Source organism: Ovis aries, chromosome 10 (assembly GCF_016772045.2).
Source record: "Ovis aries strain OAR_USU_Benz2616 breed Rambouillet chromosome 10, ARS-UI_Ramb_v3.0, whole genome shotgun sequence".
NCBI classification, from domain to species: Eukaryota; Metazoa; Chordata; class Mammalia; order Artiodactyla; family Bovidae; genus Ovis; species Ovis aries.
Window position 1 is genome coordinate 84,962,431 of NC_056063.1, and position 23,283 is coordinate 84,985,713.

A 23,283-nucleotide genomic window follows, 5' to 3' on the forward strand; every position below is an offset into this window, starting at 1 on the left:
CCGTGGGGTTGCAGAGTCAGGCATGACTGAGTCTAACACTTTCACTTTTTTTAACCTTATGGAGGAAACCATATAGTGCAGGAGAGGTTGTTCTGTGATTGACTTGCTTTCATGACTTGGCCACTTTTATATATTTAAATAGTTTAGAGCCACTGCTGTTAATTCTGAACACACCGCTTTGCTTGTTTGCCACACACAGCACATGGGTCCCTCCTGGGGCTGTGGCAGAGACTGTCTTGGCCCCCCAGCTTCTGGTGTGACTGGTAACCTTCGGTTTGTTAGAACATCACCCCACCTCTGCCGCTGTCTTCACCCTGACGTTCTCCTCTGTGTGAGTCGGGGTCACACCGCTCGTGGTTTCGATGCGGTCATCAAAATCAACGCATTTAACTGTGACCAACAAATGCCCATCGATAGCACGCATTCAGATCCTGTCCTTTGCCTCAGTCGTGTCCTCTGCCCACATATTTTTCTCCACAGTCGTCTCTGCAGATCTGTACGTGCGCGTCCCACTTTTTGTCTTTCTCGATTCTTCTGTCGAGGGCAGGCCAGTCACTTGGTAGAGTCTGCGTTTGTCCGGTGCGTCCCCCGCACAGATTCCGGCCCGCGCTCTGGGGAGGAAGCCGCGGAGAGTCGCTCTGCCTCACCTGGTCGCCCATCAGGGCAGCTGGGGAAGGGTGGAGGCAGGCGGCGACCTCCGGCTGGCCCTGGCCTCCTGCCTGCTCCCCGCCACAGCCCTTCTCGCCGTGCGGGTCTGCTCCCCGGGCGCTGCCCCCGGACCCCAGCCCCCAGCCCGTCCCTGCGCCCCTGAAGACCCTCGGGGACGCTCGCATCGCCTGGCGAAGGCGGCACTGAGCCTGGCGGGCGCGCGGGGGCCGCAGGGCGGAGCAGCCCCTGCCTGCTAACGCGGGAGAAACAAACCAGAGACAAACGGAGCGTCAGCTGCGGAGGACACAAAAGAGGCCCAGAGAGCCCTTCCGGTAAACACTGCGGGGCCGCGTCACAAAGACGCCGGAGATCACCCAGGCGCAGCGGGGAAGGCGCTCTTGCGGACGGTCCCGAGAGGGAGACCGCACCCCTGCTGGACCCTGACCCTGGCGGACGAGGACTGGGGTCACCGGCCCAGGAGGACCAAGCGCTAGTTTTCCCGTGGAGGTGCAGCCCCTTCCCATAAACACACTTCCTGCCGTAGTTACCGACGAGTCCGAGAGGCTGGGCGGGAGGCCCAGGTCACCACCGAGGAAGACGGCCGCCTGTACACACACCTCGGAGAGGGAGACACCTGGGAGAGAGGGACACCTGGGAGAGGGACACACCCCTGGGAGAGACACACCTGGGAGAGGGACACACCTGGGAGAGGGACACACCCCTGGGAGAGGGAGACACCTGGGAGAGGGACACACCTGGGAGAGACACACCTGGGAGAGACACACCTGGGAGAGGGAGACACCTGGGAGAGGGAGACACCTGGGAAAGAGGGACACCTGGGAGAGAGACACCTGGGAGAGGGACACACCTGGAGAGGGAGACACCTGGGAAAGAGGGACACCTGGGAGAGGGACACACCTGGGAGAGGGACACCTGGGAGAAGGACACACCCCTGGGAGAGGGAGACACTTGGGAGAGACACACCTGGGAGAGGGACACCTGGGAGAGAGGGAGACACCTGGGAGAGGGACACCTTGGAGAGGGAGACACCTGGGAGAGGGACACCTGGGAGAGACACACCTGGGAGAGGGAGACACCTGGGAGAGGGAGACACCTGGGAGAGACACACCTGGGAGAGACACACCTGGGAGAGACACACCTGGGAGAGGGAGACACCTGGGAGAGGGACACCTGGGAGAGGGAGACACCTGGGAGAGAGACACACCTGGGAGAGACACACCTGAGAGAGACATCTGGGAGAGGGAGACACGTGGGAGAGGGAGACACCTGGGAGAGACACACCTGGGAGAAGGAGACACCTGGGATAGAGGGACACACCTGAGAGAGACACCTGGGAGAGGGAGACACCTGGGAGAGGGATGTGTGGTTTAGCTTTGCTAAACTTAAGTATTCTAAGCCACAGGCCAAAGATAAGGCCTTACGGAATGTTATTAAAAGTATATGTGATAAATAATCCATATGACTCATCACGTATTTTCCCGGCACATAGTCGGCACTTGATGAACCCTGCTTACTATCACCACGATGAGGATCGTAACACTGTGCAGCAGAATTGAAAGCAGACGAATGAGAGCCAGCAAGAACCCTGCGTCACAGGCGGCAGAGCGGCCTCAGGAGCACTCGTGGTGCTGGTGAGGTTGTTTTGAGTCTGGGTGTTTTGTTAATTCTGTATTAGTTAAGGTAGTTTTATTATCATAGTTGCTGTTATTGTTGACGCTCTTGAAATTACTGAGCCCATAATCGTGGTCATATCTGAGAATAATAGTATAATTTTCAGTTTTTATATGGATACTTGTTATTTCAATTTCAAGCATCATTGCATTGGTTGAAAGAGTGGATTTCAAGGGCGCAATCATCAACTTTGCTGAGAAGATCTCCTATTTTAAGAAACATTCAGTGATAATGCTACATAAGCTATTCCAGAGCACAGAACGAGATGAAAAGCTCTCTAGTTCTTGTTTTATGGGTTTTAATGCTTTTTCACCATTACTTTAAAAATGCTTTTATTTTTATCTTCCATTGTTTAGCATGCAAATATCTGCAATTATTCTTACCTTTCGGCTTTTAAAAACTCTTCCTGTAAACGTGTGTTTTTATGATTAAAAGAATAACATATTGTCTTGGTTCCACCTGTATCATGTACCCCGCTTCCATGACCTTTGACCTCATAAGTCCCTTAATTATCCCTGGTGGCTCAGACGCTAAGGAGTCTGCCTATAATGTGGGAGACCCCAGTTCAATCCCTGCATCGGGAAGATCCTCTGGAGAAGGAAATGGCCACCCACTCCAGTAATCTTGCCTGGAAAATCCAATGGATGGAGGAGCCTGCCAGGCTACAGTGCCTCCCAAAGAGTTGGACACGACTGAGCGACTTCACTTCACTTCCTTTAATTATATAATCTGTGCTTTGAGTCTGAAGTGACTGTTGTTAACTTATAATTCTTTGAAAACATGACCCATGTGGTCTCATCTCATAGAAAACTTGAGGTCAAAGGAAGGCATTCCACCAAAGAAATAATTTATTTGAAAATAACCAAAATTCCTACTCAGATTTTTCAAATCCATGTTGAGGCTATGTAGATATCAGCAATTTTTAAAAATCGCCCCTTCGCCTTCCATCTGCTTGCCTTCCATCAGCCTCTCCAGTATCTCTTTTAAATTATTTAAAACTTCATGTGCCCACTCCTAACTTTCACATCCTTTTTCCTTCTGTTTCTCCCCTGGACTTGCTTTTGTAAGTACGACCCACTCAGCGAAACCCACGGATGAACCCAGTCTAACCACGGATGAACGTTCTCGGGAGGGAGAGGGAGAAAGATAAAAATTAATGAGCATAACCAGACTTGTTCCTTGGTTGACCCCTTTGTTTTTCTGGAACTCATTCTCAGCTTCTTGGCTTTTTTTTTTTAAGAGTAGACATCCAAGGTAAAGTTCTTTATATTTACATTTATCTTTCCACGTGACTGTAGCTCAGCTGGATATGCAAAGCTGGCCTGAAAGAAACGCTGGGCCCCGTTGTTCTCTGATGTCTGGTGGTTGTAGGAAGGCGGGCAGCAGAAAGGAGCGCGGGGAAGCCGTGCAGCTTCTTTTCTGGACGTCTCCAGGGTCTTTTCTTTATCTTCGGCCCTCTGACCGTTCACTCTTGTTCCGCCGGCACTTGGTGGGGGAATGCTCTTTCTGAAATGTCCTGAGATGTTTTCTTGTGTTAATATTATTTCTTGGGTGGTTTTCTCTTTGCTTTCTTGAATGCTTGTTTATTTGACTGCACGGGGTCATGCGGGATCTCTAATCTTTGCTTCTGCACAGGAGCTCTTCAGTTGCAGCATGTGGGATCTGGGTCCCTGACCAGGGATCAGACCTGGGCCCCCTGCATTGGGAAGCGACGAGTCGTAGCCCCTGGACCCCCAGGGAAGTCCCTGGACAATTCTCTCTCGTCTTCCTCTCTGGATCTATTTGTCTAATATGGATTACTCCTCCACTTTTGTTTCACTTTTGAGTTACAATTCTTTTTTTTACTGCTCTATTTTCTGGAAGAATCCCAAAGCTTGCTTTCTTGATGCTCTGTGTTAAGGTTTGCTTTCAGGTTTTGCTTTCGTTTCCACCTTTAGAGGCTCTTTCCTCCTGTTCAGTGCTCTCCTTATAGCGTCTACTTCCCTCTCCCCGCTCACGGGCTCAGTGTTATACTCAATCATTTTGAAAACAGAAACTTTTCAAGCCCTATTATTTTTTCCTGAGGTAGCTGTGTCCGCTAATCACTTGTTCTCCTTTGCACTTGTCTGGCACTTTATCTCCGGTGTAGCTGGATCTCCTCAAATATCTGGGGATCCAGGGGTCTGCCTTTGCTGAATCCGTGCTCCAGGGGGCCCCCAGGCGCAGCTCCTGTGAAGCTCAGGGATGCCTCCCTGCTCTCCTCTGGCACTTAGACAACCACGTGGGGGCCCAGGAGGGGCCGCAGGGAGGCGTGGGGACCAGCAGGGGGAGCGGCTTCTCTGTTTCCTCCACCTCGGGGTGCAAGGGGTATTCTTGTCCTCAGCCTGGTTTTCTCTTCCTTGTCTCTTCTCACCCACCGCGTGGCAGGTCTAGGAAGTGGTCCTCAGTGAGTGCAGGTCTGCCCCAGGGACACAGCGGGATCTGGGGTCACTCGGGGCGGTCACATCAGGGATGGTATTGGCACCCAGCATACGGAGGCCAGGGCTGCTGCTCGGATGCACAGGACGGGCCCAGCCAAGAACCACCTGGTCCCTGATGTCCGCAGTGCAGGCACTGGGAAAGCCTGCTCCTGAGGCTGGAGGTCTTGGTTAAACCCTGCAGGGAGCAGGCCCAGAGGCTGCAGCCTGAGTCTGGTCTCCAGGCCAGAGGAGGAAGAGAGGGGTCTGTGCCTCTCTGTGCCTGTCCAGTGCGTGCACACACACACACGTGCAAATACAGACTCCACACACAGAAACTTTCAGACACAGACAGACAAACACACAGACACATATATACACATATACAAATACACACTCAGGCACACACAAAATACATACACAGAAGCTTTCAGACACACACGTGCACAAACACACAGGCGCACACACACAAACACACACACACCCCCCCAGCACCCACACACAGGTGCACACACACACAAATACACACACACACACCCCAGCACCCACACACACCACATCCAGCGTCGACAGAAAGTCTCCCGGAACGGCCCATCATCAGCTCTGCTGGGGCAGACCCCGGGAAAGCTGGGAACGCAGGGCAGGGCGGGTGGGCAGCCTGGCCCGCAGTGTGGCCACCTGGCAGCGGGTCAGGGGTCTGACCGGCCTGGCGGCGGTAGGCTGTTCCTTGGGGGTCCCTGTTGGCGCGAGTGGGTCTGCTCCACTCGCCTCCTTCTGGGCTAACCTGGGAACTGGATCTGAGAGGGGGCCAGCTCTCCAGGGCCCAGAAGAACTAATTAGGTTTCTCTCTGCATCTCATCACGTCCGAGTCATTTGTCTCGAAACGACAGAGGACTTGTTTTGTGCATGCTGCTTCCGTCCCAGACGCTAGCTAACCCGTGTGCAAACAGAGAGGACGCTTACCATTGTTGTATGGGAGACAACAAAGATCCTGCCAGCAGACGCCAAGCAACACATCCAGAGGCTGCTTGGATCCCGTATTTTCTGGCGTAAAAACCCACATCCCACACTCAGGCTTTGTTCTTTCTGGGCATCATTTCCAGAATGTTTTGTGTCTCTGCATTCAACAGCCCTGGAGCTGCTTGCCAATGTGTTTGTCCCTGTTTAATCTTGAAAATGTGCAGTGGTTTCTCCAAAGGCCGATACCTGACATCCCAAAGCCAAGAACGGCAGGGTTCTGACCCTGAAGACCATGGGACTGGATTCCCAGGGAATGTTCTAGAATAGAGTCTGCAAGAAGCAGCGTCTCCTTTCCTGCTATGTGTTAGTCACTCAGCAGTGCCAACTCTTTGCGGCCCCATGGACTGTAACCTGCCAGGCTCCTCTGTCCATGGGATTTTCCAGGAAAGAATACTGGAGGGGGCAGCCATTCCCTTCTCCAGGGCATCTTCCCAACCTAGAAATCAAACCTGGGTCTCCTGCATTGCAGGCAGATTCTTTACCATCTGAGCCATCAGGGAACTGGACGGGCTGCTGGGGTGTCACCAAGCACATCTTTCTTGGGATGCCGTGAGTCAGGGAGGACCCTGGTTTGGGAGGTGAGGGCCTGCCGGACATGGCAAGGCCCATGGTTTGAAGCTATGTCCACAGACCTGGCTTTGGCTGAGTCTCTCTGGGGAGGCGTGAGGGTGTCCTTCGAGAACTCTGTACTCCTCTGGTGGAGCGCGCTTGCAGTCGCAGGGAGGCTGATGGCGGGCAGGAGCTGTCTGTGAGCAGAGGCTGCAGAGGTTCTGTCGAGATGGGCCCTGAGACTGCGGCCTGAGTGAGCACCCCATGAAAGCATCCCGTGGTCCTTCCCTCTGAGCTCCGTACACCCTGGGCTCTCAGAGAGGAAACACTCTCCACCAGGGCAGTCCTCCTCCAGCAAGGAGGGATCTGGAGGCTCTGATGGCAGGGCGCGTCCCTGTGGTCTCCGGAGCTCTTGCCTTCTCTGCCTCCACTTGCTGGCTGTTCTGTTGGTCTGATTTCTCGGGTCTGGTCTGGTCTCATACGCAGGAGCACATGGATGTGAAGAAGCCCCCTCTTTCCAGTTGAAGTGTGTTTCCTTTAACTCTTGTTCATCCAACACACCGGGATGGTTTCCACGGTGACCCACCTTCAGATGTCTCCCTCTTGCCCACATTTCTCCTGAAATCTGGGGCCTGGCCGGGCGTCCGGCTCCAGATGTGGGAGAGCAGAGAGGGCTGCGTGAGCCGAGGTGCGGAGCCCGCGCTTCTCTCAGCTTAGCCCGCGGATTCCTGAAACTCCCCTGGTCTCTGCTGATGGTGGGCAAGCCGATGAGGCCTATTTGATGAGAACCACTGCCAAGTAAGACGTGGACACCCAGGCTGAACTTGCAGAGTGGGCTTCTAAACCGAACATCCGTGTTTTATGTTTGTTCCTCATGAACTGGAACTCCTTAATTTTGGGACAGCATCCTTGTGTAGTGAGATGATTCTGAATCATGGCCTTGAGCTGCCAGCTGTCGTTATGTGAACTGTCTGTGAATTTCTCAGACACGTCTGCTGTGTCATGACCTGAATCACTTCAAGGCAGGAGAGGAAGGTTGAGAAGACAGCCTCTGCCCATCGCTGACCCCATCTCCTGTGATCACCTCCCACCTCACCCCCTCCTGTTGTTGACCCCATCTCCTGTGATCACCTCCTCACCCACCCCCTCCCCTCATTGATCCCATCTCCTGTGATCACCTCCTCACCCCACCCCTGCCCGGCATTGACCCCATCTCCTGTGATCGCCTCCTCACCCCACCCCTGCCCGGCATTGACCCCATCTCTTGTGATCACCTCCTCACCCACCCCCTCCCCTCGTTGACCCCATCTCCTGTGATCACCTCCTCACCCGCCCCCTCCCGTTGTTGACCCCATCTCCTGTGATCGCCTCCCGCCCCACCCCAGCCCAGGTTTCCGGCCAGCAGCTGCCCAGGGTTGAGCAGTACTCACGGCCCCTCTTCTCCGACCCTGTGAGAAGGTGATGGTCTCGGGGCCTCGCTTCCCTCCCCACCCCTCTGTCCTCTCCCTGTAACTCCATGTGTCTGGATCACTGGGAAATTTAGTTCCAACTTATCAAAGTATCTTTTAAAAGCAACCTCTTTTGAGGCTTGATTCATAAAAAATAAAGTGCACATGTATAAGTTTCAGTCTTTGATAAGGTTGGCAGGCATATAAGTGGGGAACCATCACCACGGAGCGCAGCACGAATGCACCCACGGCTGCCCGAGGCTTGCTGGCTCCCCTCCGCAACACTCCTCCCAGCCCCTGCCCCCGCCAGGGCTCTGGGGCTACAGACGAGTTCATATCCCCAGCGCCTTGTGTGAGTGGAATAATGCAGTCAGTATATGCTCCTCTCAGTCTGGCTTCTTTCACTGAGATTCCAGTGGGATCTATAGAAACGGCTGTTAGAGCCAGTGAGTGAGTGCAGCAGGCTGATTGGATACCACATCAATATGCAAACATATATTGAATTTCTTTGAGCACAGAAATTGAAACAAAAAATACCATTTACAATAGCATAAAATAGTATGAAATACTTAGGGATAAACTGAAAATTATAAAATACAGATAAGAGGAATTAAAGTCGCCCTAAATGACGTGAAAGGTGGGCCGTGTTTGTGAGTCAGAAGATTCAATGTTCCTGAAATGTCCGTTTTCCCCAAATTGACCTGAGGAGTCAATACGATACCAATCAAAATTTGAACAGGCTTTTCTTTTGATAATAATTGACAAGATGGTTTCCATGAATCTGCATTTATGGGAGTGCGAAGATCCTAGAAGGCACCAAAAAACTGAAAAGAGAAACGAACTGCAGGCCTAACACTCCTTGGTTTCAAGACTGATTATAAAGTTACACTGATCAAAGTGGTGTGGTTTTGGTATTCAGGAAGACAGATAAGTCAAAGAATAGAGAGTGCAGAAACGTACACACACAGATAATTGATTTTCAACTAAGGCACGAAGGCGATTCAGTGCAGAAAGGATAGTTGTTTTTAAATGGTGCTGGAAAGAATCTGGGTATCCATATGCCAGAAGGGAACTCAATCCATACCTCACATCACAAAGATGAACTCAAAATAGGTTCACACCAAAGTGTAAATATAAAGTTATGAAACTTCAAGAAGAAGGCATAAGATAAAGCCTTCATCACCCTGGATTAAGCAAAGATTTCTTTCTATACATCATCAAAACACAAATGTAAGTGAAAGAACCGATAACTTGGCTTCATCTTTAGAGGTTCTGTTTTTCAAAATTTCCTTTCAGGCAATGAAAGGTCAAGCTACACCCTGGTAGAAAAACACACATCTGATAAAGAACCTGACTCCAGGATACAAAAAGAATTCTTAAAGACGCGCAAATGGAAAACGGGCGGTTTCTCCAAAGATTGTGTGTATTCCTACCATGTGGTCGGGTCAATTCGGCGTCTCGGTAACGACTCCAAATTAAAAAATCATGTGACCAAAGCTTTGGATATGAATGTTTGCCGCATTTGTGATGATCCCCAAAGTGCGAGTGATACAAACGCTGCTCAGCGGGTGGCTGGCTAAGCCCGGCCACGCGACACCGCTCAGCAAAGGGCAGGGACACGCTCCTGACGCACCGCGCCAGAGGGATCGCTAAGTCCTCACACTGCGCCGAAAGGCTGGGCAGAAGGGCAGCCCTTTGTGGTTTCATTCGGATAAGATGCTGAAAAGCGTGAGCTGGTCTACGGTGACATAGACACAGAAAGGGACGTAGGCACTGCGGGGAGGTGGGGGAAGGCTTACAGAGGAGTGTGAGGGTGTTCCGGGCGATGGTGCGTGCGCTGTGTTCGTGGCGGCGATGGCTTCACGGGTGTGTGTGTACGTGAAAGCTCGTCACGTTGTCGCTTTAAACATGTACACGCGGATCCCTGTAGGTCAGTGATAAACCTCAATAAAAAACAAATCATGTCCTCTCCAAAAAACCCCCAACCGTGCGTAGAGAAATGTCTGTAGACAGAACCTCAGCGAGACTGCGTGCCTCTTATCTAGCTCAGAGCTCAACAGAGCGTGTGCTTAGTAAATGTTACTTTGCCTTCCGTCTTCTTCTCCACCCGTGATAAAAACTCAGGTTGCATACAACTAGCTACATCATCAGCTTGACATGTCCCCTGTGTGGCTGATGTTGGGGCAGGGTCTTATGCAAAGACACTTGGGTCTGGGAAGAGGCCAGGATGCTGAAACATTCAAACGCTTCTGCGTTTATTGGAACAAGGCGTGCTCGTCAGACAGACAGGTAGTTAAACACTGAAACTCCGAGTGAAATGTACCCACGTAAGGTTTTAAAGGTGTGGTCACATTTGTGGGAGTCCACAGGGACGTAATCTCAGCCCATGAAGCATTTATGGAGACTCACTCGAGGTCCCTATGAGGGCTGTTGGCATGAGAATGACGGCCGGGACACGTGCGTGGACCAGCCTCTCTGCTCTGTCTGCCCACCCCCTGCGCCCCTGTCCCCCACGGCAGCCCTGGACTTGCCTCCATGTAGCCCCTACCCTTTTCTGTCCCCCTCTTTCTCTCCATCCCTGTCACCCTGTCTGTGATCTCCAGGCCGGGTCACTTTTGAAGGACGTATTCATTTCATCATTTCCAGAGTCCCCTCCTCCGCAGGTGATACTGGAGGTGCTGAGAGCCTGCCCAGTGAGCTGCATCTTGGAGGGGGTCCTGGAGGAAAAGCATCGTCCTTGGACCCACTTGCAGGAAACAGCGTCACATTTGACTCCTCTGAACAGGGTGGGACAGGACTCAAAATGTACAGGCACATGTGGGTCTGTTCGTGGGACTTGTGCTGGGAGGTCGTCCAGTCGTGACCACAGTCTGGCTGAGGTCACCTGCACGAATCCCCAGTGTCTGCAGATGGAGCGCCAGCAGGGCAGTGGGGGATTTCCCGGGAGGGAGCCGTCCTCTCCTGGAAACCGGTTGTGCTGTGGACAGCACCACAGGAGGGGGCCCCTTCGGGTGGGTCCCCACGTCGGCTCCCAGGTGCATTTATCTTCTCTCACCCTGTTAGATCAGGCTGAGGGGCGGCGGTCTGACTGTGGGTGACTTCAACATTCGAGATGGCTTTTATAAGCTAAAGAACCAAGAGGAATGGCCCCCAAGCCCATGAGAGAAGCGTCAGCAGACTGACCCTTAGTTGGTGTCCGGCTCACTTGCTGTCTACCTGCAGTGAGCCTGGTTTCAGGGGTCAGACAGAGTTCTCTCCTTTCTCCTCCCAGAAAACACAGCTGAGAGCTTCCCAGGAAACTGGGCGCTGCCCCCGTCTGCCGAGAAGCACACCCCTGCGCAGGGGGCACCGGAAATCAGAGTCAGAGCCGGGAGCACTCTCCGCCGACGTACGGTGCTAACCCCGTGCTCACACGTGCTCCCAGGGAACTCAAAACTCTCGTGAAAGATGACAAGATGAGACGATAATGCCACAGAAATACGTGTTAGACTTCCCCCAGTTATTTCCTCTGAAGTGACGTTTACACAACCTGGATGAGCCTCTTTGGGGTCATTTACACGCAATGACGATGGCGGCTTCCCTGAGTAGAGTCACCAGTGCCGCCGATATTGATGGACTCTGATGCTAATCACACGGTCATCTCTTGGTTTAATGGCTCCTAAATAGAGCCTTAAATCACCGCTCCGTCTTGACCACATAAAATCCCCCTGCAGTAAGTACTGCGTAGGTAGGAGGCTGTTCTGTTATTTTTTTAGGTTGAAGCACAGTCAGTTTACAAGGTTCGTTAGTTCCACGTGAACAGCAAGGTGGGTCACTTATACACACACAGAGACGCTTTCTTTTCAGATGACTTTCCCTTATAGGTTATTACGTGATAATGAGTACCGTTCCCTCTGCTCTACAGCAGGCCCTTGTTATTTACCTGCTTTACAGAATGCTGTTCTTCCATGGGGAATTTCCTGAATTCTGTAGTGACTTACCATTCTTGCGTTTAATTTTTAATTTATATTGGACCAGAGTTATTAGCAGTGTTAAGTTAGCTTCAGGTGTGCAACAAAGTGATTCAATTATATGTAATATACGTGTCTATTCTTTTCCCCTCTGGGTTACTACGGAGTACTGAGGAGAGCCCCCTGTGCGGCACAGTAGGTCCTCGTCGGTTACCTGTTTAAAACGCAGCAGTGTGTGTGCCTCAACCCCAGAGCTGCCATTCTTAATCTGATACTCCCAGCCATGTATTCTTGGCTTTCCCCACACGCCGAATCTTTGGCGGTTCTCGGTAAAAGGCCTGTTGCTCCCAGGACCACAGCCTCCAGGAGGGCGGAAACGGGGCCTTCCCCATCAGGGAACCACGACAGGCGCTCAGCACAGGCGTGTTGAGTCGATGAGGAGACCACATCTCGTCAGCAGGGGGAGAGGACTCGGGTCCCAGAGGCGCCCTGAGGATGGGCCCTGACAGGTGGGGTGGGCAGCTGAGTCCTCTTGGGCCCGTCTCAGCTGCCTGGCTCCTCCCTGGACGGTGGGTTTCCCTGGGGTCTGGCTTCATCCTCCTGGTCCGGCCCAGAGGCGCGTGGGAGCCAGGAGTGGAGGCCCAGCCCCGCCGCCACACTCAGGTCGGCAGCTGGTGACTTGGGAGCAGACGAGGGCGACCTTGCTGAGCGAGCTGGGATCAGCCTTTGTACATGCAAGTGTTTGGACTTACTGCAGGGCGGGGTGTTTGTAGTCTGGTCTGGACCTGGCTTTGCACATGTAAGTGTTCAGACTTAGTGCGGGCCAGGGCGTTTGCTGAACCAGCGCTACCGGGAATACTGTGGTTCCTGGGTTTGACTCTTGACCTTGTGTATCTGTGGAATCACACTCTCAGGGCTTGGAGTCAGGAAAGAAGGCGTCCTGAGCCCCCGTCCTTCTGGTTCTGGCTCGCTGTGGACACAGCCCTGGCAGAGCTGCCCCCAGACCCCAGCACGGGCTGCTATGACCCCCTGGGTGCAGGTTTGCCTGGGAAGGTCCCAGGGGCCAGCGGATGGCGGGATCGTTAGAGGCTGTTTGCCTGCATTGCCAGTTCAGGGGCCTGCGTGGCCTGGGCCCTCCCGCTGGTGAGCGGCAGAGGAATATGGCGGTGGTCTGCAGGGGGCACCCGTTGGGAGGAGGTCTGATATCGGTCGGCACCTGTCAGCGCAGGTGGTTGGTACATTTTTTCTCAGAGGATGGAGCTGAGTAACCAGCTTTGATCTAAGCTCGGGCCCCTTTCTCAGGCTCCCAAGTGAGCTTTGGGGGAGGGGCCAGTTGGCGGATCACAGAGGATTCCAGGTGGGGCAGGGTGAGGGGGCAGGACCACCGCAGCCTCTGAAGACCCTCCTGTATCCACAGGCCAGCCAGCCACGCACTCGCAAAGATGTTAACAGAGGTATTACTTTCTGGGGTTCATTTTATTTATAGGACATTTTAAATGACCAACTGTAGAAACCATGCAGGCTTCGGAACCCAGATTTTCCTATCAGGGCCACAAACAGGCCACAGACAAGCAAGATGTCCAAGCTCGGTGAATTCTACTGGGGAAAAAACGCTCCATTCATACATGGAGCAGGGGGCAAAAAGCGACAGGGAACAGGAGGAAGGGAAGCGCCCTGCGCGCTCTGCTTTCTGCCTGTGCTCTTTGGTGAAATAACTCACAGATGTTTAAAGAGAAAAGAGATGGTGTGTGTGAGAGAGAGACAGAGACAGAGACACAGAGAGAGATGTGAGAGAGACAGAGACGGAGAGAGATATGAGAGAGACATGAGACAGAGAGAGACAGAGAGACAGAGAGATGTGAGAGAGACAGAGACATGAGAGAGACAGAGACGGAGAGAGACATGAGAGAGATGGAGACAGAGATGGAGACAGAGACAGAGAGACACAGAGACACAGAGACAGAGACATGAGAGAGACAGAGAGACACAGAGAGAGACAGAGAGACAGAGACAGCGGCAGAGAGGAGCGGCGTCGCGGGCGGGTGGGGCGCTGGCCGCCGCCCGCAGCCCCGTGTTTCGGGTGGACGCCGGTGTCCGGGCCCTGGCCGCTCCCGTCTGGGGGATGAGCCTCGGGAGCCGCGTCCTGGCCGCGGGCAGGGGGCGCCCAGCGTGGCCTGGGGAGGGCGGCTCCTAGGCGGGCTCTCCCGACTGGGCTCGGCCGGAGGCGGCCCAAGCCGCCAGGCAGAGCGCCCGGCTCTTCTCGGGCCGCTTTCCTGAGGAGCCGCCCGAAAGCCGCGCGGGCGGAGGCGGGCCGGCGCGCAGGACCGGGCGGGGCGCGCCCTCTGGCGACGGGCCGCGGGCCCGGCAGGCGCTCAGCCGCCGCCCCGAGAGCAGGCCGCGCCCGGCGCGCGGGGGGACGGCGCAGTGTGCGCCCTGCTCAGGACCGCGCCGGGGGGCACGCGGGGAGCGCGCGGGGGGCACGCGGGGGGACGGCGCAGTGTGCGCCCTGCTCAGGACCGCGCCGGGGGGCACGCGGGGAGCGCGCGGGGGGCACGCGGGGGGACGGCGCAGTGTGCGCCCTGCTCAGGACCGCGCCGGGGGGCACGCGGGGAGCGCGCGCGGGGGGCACGCGGGGAGCGCGCGCGGGGGGACGGCGCAGTGTGCGCCCTGCTCAGGACCGCGCCGGGGGGCACGCGGGGGGCGCGCGGGGGGCACGCGGGGAGCGCGCGGGGGGCACGCGGGGGGAGGGCGCAGTGTGCGCCCTGCTCAGGACCGCGCCGGGGGGCACGCGGGGGGCGCGCGCGGGGGGCACGCGGGGAGCGCGCGCGGGGGGCACGCGGGGGGACGGCGCAGTGTGCGCCCTGCTCAGGACCGCGCCGGGGGGCACGCGGGGGGCGCGCGGGGGGCACGCGGGAAACGTGCGTGAGGGCACAGGGGAACGCGCCTGAGGGCACACGGGGAACACGCGCGTGAGGGCACACGGGGAGCGCGCGTGAGGGCACACGGGGAGCGCGCGTGAGGGCACACGGGGAACACGCGCGTGAGGGCACACGGGGAGCGCGCGTGAGGGCACACGGGGAACACGCGCGTGAGGGCACACGGGGAGCGCGCGTGAGGGCACACGGGGAGCGTGCCTGAGGGCACACGGGGAACTCGAGTGAGGGCACACGGGGAGCGCGCGCGGGGGGCACACGGGGAACACGCACGTGAGGGCACACGGGGAGCGCGCGCGTGACGGCAGCACGGACGTCTGGAGAGGCTTTCTTGCTTCTGGAGACGGGAGGTGCGGGCGCTTTCGCCCGCGGGTGAGGCGAGGGTGGGCTCCCCGTGCGAGGCGGGCCTTCCTCTGCGCCGGCGCCCCGCGGGCCGAGTCGTGGACGGTTCACGTCGTCTCGGGAAGAGGCCCGGGAGGCGGCAGGTGCTCCTGGGAACCGAGGCTGAGGTGCCCCCTCCAGGGGGACCGCGCCCCCGAGAGCCCGAGGTCTGGGGGCAGCGGCTGCGGCCCTGGGCCCGCCGGCCCAGCGGAGCAGTGGGCAGGGCGGGACAGCCGCGGGCAGGACCCGGGGCGCTGCCGCCCTCAGCTTGCTTTCTCCCGGGCGCTTTGGAACCTTCCAACAGTGGACAACCGGCGCCTAGATACGCTTCTCCTAGACTCAACAGTGGCCGCGGGCACAGCCGCTTCCTCTCTGTCCGATTCTCTCTCCCTCGCATGCGTGTGTAAGTGCGTGTCTTTCTGAGCATCTCTGTCATCCGTCTGTCTGTATCCGTCCATATCTGTCATCCGTCTTTATCAGTCATCTGCCATCTGTCGGTCCCCTATCTGTATCGATCACCTATCAGCTATCTGTACCTACTGTCTGTATCTATCCTCTCTATCATCTCTGTCTGTCTGCACTTGACTTTTGAACAATCCATAGCAACTTGCGGGCGTTCTGACACCTCACCTCTGAGAGCAACAGGCTGTGTCACCTAATAAGGCCACGCTTCCCCACGACCACAGAAACATTATGCTTGAGAAAGTTACTAACTTCCTGATACCATCTGAGAACATGAGCTGCAGGTTTTCACACCTTAAACTGAGACGGTCTTTGTATCTGCGAGTGGACCTGCTCAGGAGACATCAATAACCGGCACGCGCATTAGGAAGGCCTCTGGTAAGTGACCAGAATATCAAGTGTCGGCAAGGACGTGCAGAAAGTGAAACCTTGGGCGCCGTTCGTGGGAATGTAAACGGTGCAGCCATTTCTGTAGCCGTTTACTACAGAAGACAGTATGGGGGGTCCTCAAAAAACTGAAAATAGGGCTACTGTACGGTACAGTCATCCCGCTTCCGGATGTGCAGCCACAGGACTGAGATTACAGAGGTGTCTGCGCTCCTCTGTCCGTGCACCTGATCCACAGCGGCCGACATATGGGAAATAACCCCAGTGTCCATCGAGGGGTGAGTGGAAAAACATTTCCTTCCATTGTTACAAACTCACGATGGGATAGTATCCAGCCATCAAAATGAAGGAGAGTCTGACAGCTGCTGCCCATGGATGAACCTTGGGGACATGACGCTGAGTGAAATAAGCCGTCACAGAAGGACAAACGCTGTCTGATTTCACTTATATCAAGTAGTTGGAGTCGTCAGACTCATAGAGACGGAAGGTAGAGGGGGTGGGTGCCAGGGGCTGGGGGAGGGGTGAACAGGGAACCGTCATTGTTTAGCCACTCAATCATGCCCGACTCTGCGACCCCATGAACTGCAGCCCACCAGGCTCCTCTGTCCACGGGATTTCCCAGGCAAGAACACTAGAGTGGGTTGCCATTTTCTTCTCCAGGGGATCTTCTTGACCCAGGGATGGAACCTGTGTCTCCTGCTTGACAGGCGGATTCTTTACCCTCAAGCCACCTGGGAAGCCCAAGAAGGGAGCATTGAGGGTGAAATTTCAGTTTTGCAGAATGGAAAGTTCTAGAGGTCTTCTGTACACCAGTGTAAACATAGTTACCACTTCTGCACTGTACACTTAGAAATGGTGAAGATGGCAGATTTCATGTGCTTTTGAACTACCTGTTTTTGAAAAGCCCACATTGGCATCCAGGGGCCCCCCGCTTTGGACCGTGACACTGCCTCTGACACCTGTCACACTCCTGGTCTCGGTGTCCTCTTCCGTAAAGTGGGTACAGAAATCTCTGCCCCAAGCTCACGAAGCTGGTGTGTTGAGAGATCTCAGAGCACACCCGCTCTGGGGAAGTGTGTACATCACAGGCTGGTACCCGGTGACCACGTGCGCCTCCTAACTCCTCCATCAGGGGCACAGGTGTTCTGGGGTGATCTAATTTAGATGAGAGGGCCATTAAGCACCACATGGGATTTTTTCAGACCTCAGAGTCTAGAAAATCCTGATCTTAAAATTTTCAATAGAGCTGCTGTGAGCATCTTCCAGTCAACTCAGACCCCAGGTGGAGGGGATGTCAGCGTAGCTTCAAATCAAGAGCAGCCCCAGCATTCTGGGAAAACGAAGCACTTGTCTGAAGAAACGGCTTCACCTGGAGCCCCCTGCTGCATCACTCACCAGGGCTGGGTGCTTCTGGGAGCCCCCGGGGCTGCGTCAGACGAGTCCTTCAGGATGCTGAAAGGGGGTGAGCATCCCCCCGAGTCCGCTACAGCCTCAGGGCTCTGAGCGGTCAGGCTACCAGAACACGCGGTCCTGACTCCAGGCTGCGGTCTGTCTATTCACCGTGGAGGATGTAGAACAGAATCATGACAAGCCAGCTCTCGTCTTTGTTTCCAGAAGGTGCAAACTAAGCTCACCGTTGTAGACTGCTGATTCTGCCTCCTTTTGCATTGCTCCTGGGTGGATCACTGGGCGCCTGATAAGTGCTGCTTCCCATCTTCTGTGGATCAAAAAACCAAGATGAAGTATATACGGATTTAGAGTCGGCAGAGGTGGCTACTTTTAGTTAGATGTGGGTGGATATATGCATGCATACATGCGAAGTTGCTTCAGCTCTGTCTGACTCTTTGCGATCCCCATGGACTGCAGCCCGCCAGTCTCCTCTGTCCATGGGATTCTCCAGGCAAGAATACAGGGGTGGGCTGCCATTCCCTCCTCCAGGGGATCTTCCCAACCCAGGGGTCAAACCCATGTCTGTTATGTCTCCTGCGTTGGCAGGCGGGTTCTTTAGCACTAGCGCCACCTGGGAAGCCCATATAGGTATATAGAAAGAAAGTGAAGTCGCTCAGTCGTGTCTAGCTCTTTGTGACCCTGTGGACTGTAGCCCACCAGGCTCCTCCGTCCATGGGATTTTTCAGGTAAGAATGCTGCTGTGGGTTGCCATTTCCTTCTCATAGACACAGATATATACATAGATAGCTCTCTCTCTCTCTCTCTACACATACATATCCCTAGGAAGTTGTCTATATGCCTGCCCCTCTCTATATATTGACATATACACCTATATACCAATATGTGTATGAAATATGAAGAAATATCAGTTCAATTCAGTTGCTCAGTCATGTCCAACTCTGAGACCCAGGGACTGCAGCACACCAGGCCTCCTTGTCCATCACCAGCTACCAGAGTTTACCCACATTCATGTCCATTGAGTTGGTGATGCCATCCAACCATCTCATCCTCTGTCGTCCCCTTCTCCTCCTGTCTTCAGTCTTTCCCAGCATCAGGGTCTTTTCAGATGAGTCAGTTCTTTGCATCAGGTGGCCAAAGTATTGGAATTTCAGCTTCAGCATCAGTCCTTCCAATGAATATTCAGGACTGATTTCCTTTTGGATTGACTGGTTAGATCTCCTTGCAGTCCAAGGGAGTCTCAAGAATCTTCTCCAACACTACAGTTCAAAAGCATCAATTCTTCGGCGCTCAGCTTTCTTTATGGTCCAACTCTCACATCCATACATGACTGCTGGGAAAACCATAGCTTTGACTAGATGGAGCGTTCTTGGCAAACTAACGTCTCTGCTTTTTAATACGCTGTCTAGGTAGGTCATAAGTTTTCTTCCAAGGAGCAAGTGTCTTTTAATTTCATGGCTACAGTCACCGTCTACAGTGATTTTGGAGATCCCCAAAATAAAGGCTGCCACTGTTTCCCCTTCTATTTGCCATGAAGTGATGGGACCAGATGCCATGATCTTAGTTTTCTGAATGTTGAATTTTAAGCCAATTTTTTCACTCTCCTCTTTCACTTTCATCAAGAGGCTCTTTAGCTCCTCTTCGCTTTCTGCCATAAGGGTGGTGTCATCTGCATATCTGAGGTTATTGATATTTCTCCTGGCAGTCTTGATTCCAGCAGGTGCTTCATCCAGCCCAGCGTTTCTCATGATGTACTCTGCACGTAAGTTAAATAAGCAGGGTGACAATATATAGCCTTGAGGTACTCCTTTCATGATTTGGAATCAGTCTGTTGTTCCATGTCCAGTTCTAACTATTGCTTCCTGACCTGCATATGGATTTCTCAAGAGGCAGGTCAGGTGGTCTGTATTCCCATTTCTTTAAGAATTTTCCACAGTTTGTCATGATCCACACAGTCAAAGGCTTTGGCATAGTGAATAAAGCAGATGTTTTTCTGGAACTCTCTTGCTTTTTTGATGATCCAATGGATGTTGGCAATTTGATCTCTGGTTCCTCTGCCTTTTCTAAATCCAGCTTGAACATCTGGAAGTTCACGGTTCAAGTACTGTCGAAGCCTGGCTTGGAGACTTTTGAGCATTACTTTGCTAGTGTGTGAGATGAGTACAATTGTGCAGTAGTTTGAGCATTCTTTGGCATTGCCTTTCTTTGGGATTGGAATGAAAACTGACCTTTTCCAGTCCCGTGGCCACTGCTGAGTTTTCCAAATTTGCTGGCATATTGAGTGCAGCACTTTCACAGCATCATCTTTCAGGATTTGAAATAGGTCCACTGGAATTCCGTCACCTCCACTAGCTTTGTTCGTAGTGATGCTTCCTAAGGCCCACTTGACTTCACGTTCCAGGATGTCTGGTTCTAGGTTGCTGATTATCGGCACTAACTGATAATGGTTGCTGATAACCATTGTGATTATCTGGGTTGTGAAGATCTTTTCTGTACAGTTCTTCTGTGTATTCTTGCCACCTCTTCTTAATATCTTCTGCTTCTGTTAGGTCCATACCATTTCTGTCCTTTATTGAGCCCATCTTTGCATGAAATGTTCCCTTGGTATCTCTAATTATCTTGAAGAGATCTCTAGTCTTTCCCATTCTATTGTTTTCCTCTGTTTCTTTGCATTGATCGCCGAGGAAGGCTTTCTTATCTCTCCTTGCTATTCTTTGGAACTCTGCATTTACATGGGTGTATCTTTCCTTTTTATACTGTTCATGGGGTTCTCAAGGCAAGAATACTGAAGTGGTTTGCCATTCCCTTCTCCAGTGGACCACATTCTGTCAGACCTCTCCACCGTGACCCGCCCATCTTGGGTTGCCCTGCAGACATGGCTTGGTTTCATTGAGTTAGACAAGGCTGTGGTCCTAGTGTGATTAGATTGACTAGTTTTCTGTGAGTATGGTTTCAGTGTGTCTTCCCTCTGATGCCCTCTTGCAGCACCTACCATCTTACTTGGGTTTCTTTTACCTTGGGCGTAGGATATCTCTTCACAGCTGCTTCAGCAAAGCACAGCTGCTGCTGGAGATCCAACCAGTCCATTCTGAAGGAGATCAGCCCTGGGATTTCTTTGGAAGGAATGATACTAAAGCTGAAGCTCCAGTGCTTTGACCACCTCATGTGAAGAGTTGACTCATTGGAAAAGACTGATGCCGGGAGGGATTGGGGGCAGGAGGAGAAGGGTACGACAGAGGATGAGATGGCTGGATGGCATCATGGACTCGATGGATGTGAGTCTGAGTGAACTCTGGGAGTTGGTGATGAACAGGGAGGCCTGGCATGCTGCGATTCATGGGGTCGCAAAGAGTCAGACACGACTGAGCAACTGAACTGAACTGAACTGATCTTTCCTTTTCTCCTTTGCTTTTCATCTCTCTTCTTTTCACAGCTATTTGTAAGGCCTCCCCAAACAGCCATTTTGCTTTTTTGCCTTTCTTTTCCATGGGGATGGTCTTGATCCCTGTTTCCTGTACAATGTCCCGAACCTCCGTCCATAGTTCTTCAGGCACTCTGTCTATCAGATCTAATTCCTTGAATCTATTTCTCACTTCCACTGTATAATCATAAGGGATTCGATCTAGGTCATACTTGAATGGACTAGTGGTTTTCCCTACTTTCTTCAATTGAAGTCTGAATTTGGCAATAAGGAGTTCATGGTCTGAGCCACAGTCAGCTCCCAGTCTTGTTTTTGCTGACTGTATAGAGCTCCTCCATCTTTGGCTGCAAAGAATATAATCAGTCTGATTTCGGTGTTGCCCATCTGGTGATGTCCATGTGTAGAGTCTTCTCCTGTGTTGTTGGAAGAGGGTGTTTGCTATGACCAGTGCATTCTCTTGGCAAAACTCTATTAGTCTTTGCCCTGCTTCATTCCGCATTCCAAGGCCAAATTTGCCTGTTACTCCAGGTGTTTCTTGACTTCCTACTTTTGCATTCCAGTCCCCTGTAATGGAAAGGACATCTTTTTGGGTGTTAGTTTTAGAAGTTTGTGTAGGTCTTCACAGAACCATTCAGCTTTAGCTTCTTTAGCATTATTGGTCGGGGCATAGACTTAGATTACTGTGATACTGAATGGTTTGCCTTGGAAACAAACAGATCATTCTGTCTTTTTGAGATTGCATCCAAGTACTGCATTTCAGACTCTTTTGTTGACCATGATGGCTACTCCATTTCTTCTAAGGGATTCCTGCCCACAGTAGTAGATATAATGGTCATCTGAGTTAAATTCACCCATTCCAGTCCATTTTAGTTCGCTGATTCCTACAATGTCGACGTTCGTTCTTGCCATCTCCTGTTGGACCACTTCCAATTTGCCTTGATTTATGGACCTCACTGTCACTTTTCACTATCATGCATTGGAGAAGGAAATGAAAACCCACTCCAGTGTTCTTGCCTGGAGAATCCCAGGGACGGGGGAGCCTGGTGGGCTGCTGTCTATGGGGTTGCACAGAGTCGGACACAACTGAAGCGACTTAGCAGCAGCAGCAGCAGCAGCAGCAGCAGCAGCAGCATGGACCTAACATTCCAGGTTCCTATGCAATATTGCTCTTCATAGCATCAGACTTTACTTCCATCACCAGTCACATCCACAACTGGGTGTTGTTTTCGCTTTGGCTGCATCTCGTCCTTCTTTCTGGAGTTATTTCCCCACTGATCTCCAGTAGCGCACTGGGCCCCTGCTGACCTGGGGAGCTCCTCTTTCAGTGTCATACGTTTTTGCCCTTTCATGCTGTTCATGGGGTTCTCAGGGCAAGATTACTGAAGTGGTTTGCCATTCCCTTCTCCAGTGGATCACGTTTTGTCAGAACTCTCCACCATGACCCGCCATCTTGGGTGGCCCCACGTGGCATGGCTCATAGTTTCACTGGATTAGACAAGGCTGTGGCCCATGTGATCAGTTTGATTAGCTTTCTGTGATTGTGCTTTTCATTCTGTCTGCCCTCTGATGGAGAAGGATAAGAGGCTTATGGAAGCTTCCTGATGGGAGAGACTGACTGGGGGGAAACTGGGTCTTGTTCTGATGGGCAGGGCCATGCTCAGTAAATCTTGAATCCAATTTTCTGTTGATGGGCAGGGCTGTGCTCCGCCCTGCTATTTACCTGGGGCCAAACTATGGTGGAGGTGATGAAGATGATGGCGACCTCCCTCAAAAGGCCCCATGCACGCTCTGCAGCACTCTGCCCCTGACCCTGCAGCAGGCCAGTGCCAACCGCGGCCCCTGCCGGAGACTCCCGCACACTCACGGGCAAGTCTGGGTCAGTCTTGTGGGGTCACTGCTCCTTTCTCCTGGGTCCTGGTGCACACAAGTTTCTGTTTGAAGATCTCTCTCTCTTTAGTCGCGAAGTCATGTCTGACTTTTGCCACCCCATGGACTGTAGCCTCCCAGGCTCCTCCGTCCACGGGATTCTCCAGGTAAGAACACTGGAGTGGGCGCCATTTCCTTCTCCAGGGGGTCTTCCCGACCCAGGGATCGAACCTGGGTCTCCTTTATTGCAGGCAGATTCTTTGCTGACTGAGCTGTGAGGGAAGCGCTAGGGAAGTGTATAGATGGAGAGAGATGCAGGTAAGTAGGCACACATAGGTGTAACCCACATCTCTCTCCATGTGTATACTTATATACCTATATCTGTAGACATATGTATATATTTTTCCCACTTCCACACTGGCTGCATTTTGTACATATCCTCCAAGTATAAAAACTTCATGGACGTTTTTGCAAGTAGGATTTTTCCGTAGCCTGCTCTCATTTATTTTCTCCTGCAGGTCACCATCCTTTCTGGGTGTCATACTGGAGAGAATTATTTTCCTCCCACTCAAGATTTCTGGAATATTCCCTCCAGGAGTTTCGCTTCTGTCTGCCTGTCTTTGACTTCTCTGTATCTTTCTCACCTACATCTCTGTGTGCCTGAATCATTGCTTTATTCATTTG